Source organism: Sapajus apella, unplaced genomic scaffold (genome assembly GCF_009761245.1).
Source record: "Sapajus apella isolate SASKATOON/1434 unplaced genomic scaffold, GSC_monkey_1.0 scaffold100, whole genome shotgun sequence".
Classification (NCBI taxonomy): Eukaryota; Metazoa; Chordata; class Mammalia; order Primates; family Cebidae; genus Sapajus; species Sapajus apella.
The window spans coordinates 4,067,977-4,074,887 of NW_022437040.1; the positions used below are offsets into that span (position 1 = coordinate 4,067,977).

A 6,911-nucleotide genomic window follows, 5' to 3' on the forward strand; every position below is an offset into this window, starting at 1 on the left:
CCCCTGTGGCAATCATAAGAACCCTGAGCGGACGTGTCCATTTTCGATTTCGCAGAAATACACAATGCAGACCCACAGCCGCATGTCCTCGCGGCCCCCTAGTTAGGGGCGCAGCGTTCTTCGCAGGCTCTTGGTCTTGCCTACGAGGGCGTCTCCGGCTCTTCCGCACTGAGGACGTTTCGTTCGGGCTCTGCGCGGCCACTGCACCTAAGATCCTAGGAGCTCCGCGTTCCTCCCCAGGCGCCCCGGACAAGATGCCCCTGGGCTCCACAGACACCCAGCCCAGCCCGGGGCTCACCGCCGCCGGAGGCCACGTTTCACCAGGACGCGAGCGACGATTCTTTTCCTGCCCTCTGAAAACCGGACTAGCAAGGTGCCCCCCGAAACGCCATGGCGAGCTTGGCCACCTGGCAGCTCGCCGGGGCAGCCCCAATTTCATTTCCTGTCCCTCGGGGCACATTTCCCTGGAAAAGCTCTCCTTGGCCCTTCCCGTCCTCCCCGAGGGGCCTGGACGTGTTCGCAGCTACACGAAAGGGCTCTATTTAAGCTCAGGATGGGGGGCCTGGCGGGGCCGAGGTTGCTCTGGGGGTTGAATTTCTCTTCGCCCCCAGCGATCCCCGGCGGATGAAGCGCAAGTTTGTGCCCTGGGTCGGCTGAGCCATTGGAAACCCTGCGCACGAACCGCGGCCAGGGAAGCGCGGAGTTTGCCCACTTGTCCTTGCTGAGGGCTGTGCGGAAACGCCCGCGAGGGAAACTTTCTGAGATCGAGTATGGAGGGAGCTCACAGAAAGGAGGAAGGAGGGGGCGGCGTGGGCGTGGACGGTGCCGGGGTTCGAGGGTGCCCGCCTGCCTTTTGCCCGGGGAACGGCGCAGCGCGGGTGGAGTAAGGAGCCGATCAAGTCTCGCAGGCTAATTGGCTTAAGAAATTTTGCAAGCGCTGGAAAAGGTCGTTGAAGGAGTTCGCTGCACGCGCGCGCGCGCGCACACACACACACACACACACGCGCGCGCGCGCGCGCACACACACACACACACACACACACACACACAATCTTAGAAGAAAAAAAGAGCGCGGAGCATGCGCACAGAGAGGATGCCATATTGGAATGAGGCTGTAGTGGGAGCCGGAGGACCGGAGCGGGCGCGCGAGGGAGGCGGCGGGCGGGGAGCGAGCGGGCAAGGGCGGGCGAGCGAGCGAGCGAGGCCGGCGCCCTCCCGGGCGGCGCCCGGGGCCTGGGTCCACGCCGAGGGCAGGACGCACTTCAGCAGGTAGGACGCCGCGCCGGCCAGTGTCCCGGCGCCCCGCCTGGCCCGCGAGCAGCCCTCCGGCCCGCAGGTTGAGTGCGCTGGGCAGGGGCTTTTTTCAGCCAAGGGGAAAAAAAAAAAAGGGAAGCCCAAGCTAGCAGGGGTTGGAGGTGGGGGTGGGGAAAGGCCGGGGACAGGGCTGGGAAGCGAAACAGAGGGCAGGAGGAGAAAGCGGCTGCACTTGAGCGAAGCCTCAAACTCCTCTGTGCGCTCCAGGTTGTCATTTTTGCTTCCCGGGTCCCCTTGGCCTCGGAAGAGCCGGGCCTTGCGGGAGTCGGTGCGGAGTTGCAAAGTGTCCTCCTCCCCGGGGCGCAGCCTGTCGCCTCCCGCCGCCCACCCTCCTTGTTTCTGCGCTCATTTTAGCCACGCAGCAGCCGCGGCTACCTACCCCGCGCTGCCGCGTCTCCTCCGCGCTGGGGTCTCCCCTTTCTTTTGGTTTGGGTGGGAGAAAAAGATGGTGGGGACAGGGGATTGAAGACCGGCTAGGGGGTAACAACACATCGTGCAGACATTCGGAATCGCCCCCTTCGAAACATTTGCCCGAGCAACTGAAATGAAATGGACAGTAGTAGTTTCGGAGCGTGCTCCAGCGAGGATGGTCTTTTTGTTCATTTTTTATTCTCTTTAAAGTAATATCCTGTCACTTGGGCGCTTTCCGGTTTTCTCCTCTTACCGGACCACCTTTCAAAATTACTCACTTGAGCCGGCTCTGGAGTTAATTTTTTAAATATGCGAGCGTGTGTATGTGTATGTGTGTGTGTTTTGCAGAAATCGCCAAAATGTAACTGTAGAACTGCTAGATGTATTTATTGATTTTTGACTCGGGGAGGTGGGAGGGGGCTGGCCGGAGCTGCGGGATCCTGGGGGGTGGGAAGTGGCTGATCCTTGGTGGCCGGACGCATGTCCAGAGCCCAATCCGTACTCGTGTTTTCTTGGAAGCGCCACAACTGCAGGGAAGGAGTCTTTAGACACCGTGCCAGTTTCAATATGGCGGGCTAAGGTGGCTTTTAAAAACTGAAAATAAAGGTTTTGAGGTGGGAAAAAACGCAGCTGAAGTTTCCACCCCTTAGTTTCGACTCTCTTTGGCTACCCCAGGAAGCGCTTTAGCGAATTAAGTGAGAAAACAGAGAAAGAATGGGCTGCCCGGTTTTTTTTTCCGTGGTTGGAGTCTATGTGTCAAGTACATTGCTAGGGAGGAAAGGGATGGAGAGGTGCCGGACAAGGGCACCGAAACAGAACTGCCGTTCGTGCCTGTGGATTCGTGCGCAGGCCTGTGTGTGCGCAGTGTTTTTGAGGGTGTGTGTGTGTGTGTCAAAGACAACCGCCCCGAATGTGTGTGTGTGTCTTGGAACCAGACCCTGCCATGATTTGACGTGACAAACTGCGGACACGTGGTGCGAAATACATGAGGGCAGAGGGGGTGATTTATTTTGGCTTTCTCGCAGACGAGCTAGCTCTCGCCTCGTGTGTGCTGGATCTTGCGCGTGGCGATCCCCGAGTAGGTGGGGCGAGAAGGTGCTTATTAAAAGGACTAACTGTCCCGGGTACTGGGTGCAATCGGGCTGCAGAAGCCAGCGGGATTTCGTGTGTGCAGGGGGCGCGCTGCACTTCCTGATGTGCTCCTGCTTCCTCCACGCGGCGCTGGGGTGGGAGATGGGGGACCAGGACCGAGACTTGCAGAAGACCTAAGTGGTGGTGGCGGTGGTGATGGTGGGGGTGGGGCAGAAGGGCGGAGCGGCAGAACTCCGCAGACCAGCACAGAGCGGAGGCGAGGGTTGCTCTCCTCACTTTTGGGTTTCGCACTCTAGGGAATGTGGGGGATGGGGACAGCGTTTTGGGAAGAAATCGTCCCTTGCTGTGCTTAGGAACCCTCTCCGCGCAGCGGAGAGGGACGTCTTCTCACCATGTCGGGCACGGAGGCCGGGTGGTCGCCTGGGGATGTGAGTGGGCGGCGAAGTGAAGTGCGGGGAGGGGGGGTTGGGGGGGAAGGTCAGCGTTGCAGGGAGGGGAGGATTTGGGAGTGGAGTTCGAGACAAAATCAGGGTCAGGCAGATGAGCGGGAGGGAAAGCCAGCAAACGCGAGCTGCGGTGAGAGCCACGGGATCGCGGGAACGCAGCTTAGCTGAGCTGGGAACAGGGGTTCCCGACAGGGGTCGCCCGTGGCCAGGACGCGGCCGCTGAACAGAGGTCCCGCGGTGGTGCCTGCCCCAGGGACCTCGGGGGCGGGGGCCACACGGGAACCACGCACGGTCCCTGGGGCTGGCAAGCGGGGGACCTTCTCGGGGGCCCCGGGAACCTGACCGCGCAGTGGCAAGTGCCTGGAGGCATTTTTAAATGACAGGGGTACAAAGACGCGGTGACCAGATCTGTAGTTAGCGCAGCAAGGTGGTTTGCACGAGCGCAGAGCGAGGCTGGACGGGGTCACTCGGACTCCACGCTGTTGGTGGGTGGAGGCCGGGGGTCAGCGGCACTGGTTTGGAGACCCTCGGCTGGTTACCCCTCCCACCTGGCGGCTGGGCTGAACGACGGTGTTGTGCTGGCCAGGACGCGTCCCTGGCTCTTCCAGCCTGCGCTTGGGCGCGCCCTCCCGGTGCCAGTTTTCCCGTGGGCCACAGGAGGTGGGGAGCAGCTTAAAATGGCTCTGTGCTGGGAAGCTGCAGTTTCAGCCGCGAACCCCTCCCCTCGTCCTCCTGACGTCGCCGCTGACAAGCGCACAATTTACTCCAACGCCCCGAAACCCGCGATTTTGCACCCGGCCGTGCAGTGGAAGCGGATGTACAGTTGATTACAAAAAAGATTCCACAGGATTCTCGCAGGGCCCAAGTTTTTCCTTCTGGTGGGGAGGAGGGAGGAGCTGAGACGGGGCAGGAGCCCGGCTGACCCCTGCCCTGGCACCCAGGGGCTCGGGACGCATCGGGGGTGGGGGACTTGGATGCGCGAAAAGCCCGAGGGAGCTCCGGGGACGCGGATGGGGACCCTGCGGGGCGATTGCCGTGGACCCCGGTGCTTGTGCTTGATGGCGTTTGCGGTGTCCGAGAATCCTGGACGACGCCGGAAAGCCTGGGAGACCGTTCCCAAACTTCTAGAGACCAGATCATAGTTTCACTTTCGGAATTTTCAGGATCTTTGGGCTTTTAGAGTTGGGTGGGATTCCGAGAAGGCAAGGCGACGCTCATGACCCTGACGATATATCGGGCGCCCGACTTCTTGCCCATCCCAGCGTTCCCCACTTTGCCTCCCTGGACCTCGCTGCCCGGAGCCGAGTTTGGGGTTCCGGGGCTCTGCGCGCCGCCCCCAGCTGGGTCCTGAGGGCTCCCGCGGTGCAGCCGAGGCTGATCCGAGCCCATTGGTGGGAAACCGCTTTCACCAGGCCGACCCCTCTTGAATCTGGCTGGGTTGCCGCCACCCTCCACTCTCTGTGCCCCCTCCACCCTTGCACTGTAGGGAAGGGAACTGGGAGACCCACTGGCGTGTCTACACCAAGGGAGTGGACCCAGGTTCCACCAGGTCGGAGAAAAGGCGAAAACAGGCTTAAATATGGCCTTGTTTTCTGGGGAGGCTTTTGGGGGTGGGGAGGGAGTTGAGCAGTAAGGGGGTTGGGGGAGGGGATAGGCCTTGTTGCTCAGAAGGAATTGTTTGCTAGGTCCTCCCTGGAGATAGGAGGTCAGCTACTTTTCCCCACTAAGCATTAAATTTGCACACACTCTGCTTTCTCCCTTCCATAAATAAATATTGTCTCAGATCTTATCTTTGCTCTTGCTGGGACCAAGCTGCTTGCCTGCAAGAGAGTGGGAGATACCCACGCACCACCCGCCCGCCCCACCTCCCGTCCTGCCGACCCTCTAGGTCCTCACCAAAGAGTTTACTGATTGTAGGTCCCATTCCTGGGCCAGTGTAGAACATTCCCAGTGGCAGGGGTTCTCTCAGCCCGCATCCTGAAGAAGAGAGTGGTCACCCATTCTGTTTTGTTGTGTGTTTCTATGTAAGAGCAGGCAGAGGCCTCCTGAGGTGGGAACTGTTTCCCATTTCCCATTGGGATATGTCCATCCTGAACCTCAGGCAGCCCGTTCTGCTGGCAGATGCGTTTCAGTAATCATGGGAGTAATACATAGCAGAGAATTTGTCCTCTTCCTGTGTTCTTGCAGACATTATAGACTAATTTTTTTTTAAAGTTGCTTGTTATAAATAACTGGCTTCATGATTCTTGACTTAAAAACCCGGAAAAGTTTCCTGACTCTTCCCTGGTTTGTTTTCATCATGAAGCTTTCCTGGGAATGCTAGACATTTATCCATTTTTCCATCGTTGCCCACTCTAGCTAAGGTGGCACTTTTTTCCACCACTGCCCACAAAAAGACTTCCAAATTTGAGAAGAAATACTGAGTGAGGGAAGCTTGCTTTGAGCAGTAAGAAAATGAGGTTCCATGTAATTAATATAGGATGCTTTTGGGATCTAAGAAGTCCATAAAGGAAATTCACCCTCTCCAGGCTCCATACTTAGGCCTAAACGTTTTTTGTCAGATTATCAGTTTTCATGGTGGTCGTCTTCTTCTTCTTCTTCTTCTTCTTCCTTCTTCTTCCTTCTTCTTTCTTCCTTCCTTCCTCCCTCCCTCCCTCCCTCCTCCTCCTCCTCCTCCTCCTTCTCCTTCTTCTTCTTTTAAAATAACTTGAACACAAATAGTTCACTGTGGGACTTGAATGACCTACATTTCTACAGTTCTAGTATACTAGGTTTGGACATTTCTCTCTTTCTGTTTTCTTACTCTGAATTTTTGAGGGTCATGGAACAGTGCAGTGGTCAGAAGGAATTTTTACCCTGCTCTAAAGTAAGAACTCATAAAGGTTTTTGTACCAAAATGACATTGGGATCTGTAATTCAGGATGCATTTTGCGGTTTTTCTAACCATTCTTACATCTATGTTGCCTCAGCAGCAACTTATTGCCCCCATTCTACAAATAAAAAAAAATGTAGGGAAATTATACTGTCACAACAAACCAGGAAGTCAATGTGTGTATTCAGTTTGGTGATCCAGGATCTGTCAACACTAGCTGGTAAGGAAGATTCCTGATGGCGAGGGGGTGGGGATGGCTCTGTTCAGCTGTGGGATCTGAGACAAGTGTCATCTTTCTCAGTCTCAACCTCCTTATCTACAAAATAAAGGTGCTGGCCTGGAATTTCACTGAAAGATCTCTGTGCATCCATCTGGGAGGAATACATCTGCAGTTCGGTACATCTATGCAGATAGTCCCAAGAGCTTCATCTTTCAGACTCATGTCCCCCCAAAGGATGGTGAAAACATGACTGGCCTTAGGTGGCATCCATATGCAATCATGCTTGTGAAGCAGCAGGCAAGCTGAGGTTCCCTGTTGCAGAGGAAAGTGCTGTTGTAAAGTGAGGTAAGCTCTGCAGGGGGTCATGTTTTACCTGTGCTCTGGAAAAGGCGAGGGATAGGGAGTATGGAGGCTTATACATATGTGGCCTTCCCACATAACTCCATAAAGGTATGGGCTGGGTTAGAGCGGCTTGCCTTTGAACACAAGCCATGAAGAAACACCTGACGTCATCTTGTTCTAATAATTTCCAGGACTCAAAGAGGCTCTTCCAGAT

At 56.4% G+C, this 6,911-nt stretch overlaps 1 protein-coding gene across 3 annotated transcripts in view; it reads left to right on the forward strand.

Moving 5' to 3' along the window:
- Positions 1-635: 635 nt before the first annotated feature.
- Positions 636-6,911, forward strand: part of SFMBT2 (Scm like with four mbt domains 2) — a 241,820-nt gene continuing 235,544 nt past the window's right edge. Inside the window, exon 1 of one of the 3 annotated variants that reach the window (XM_032258157.1) lies at positions 636-768. The gene's annotated coding sequence lies outside the window, so the exon portion shown is untranslated. Of the gene's footprint in view, positions 769-845; positions 1,270-6,911 lie in introns of those variants that run through there. The other 2 variants (XM_032258158.1, XM_032258156.1) reach the window with 2 other exon arrangements.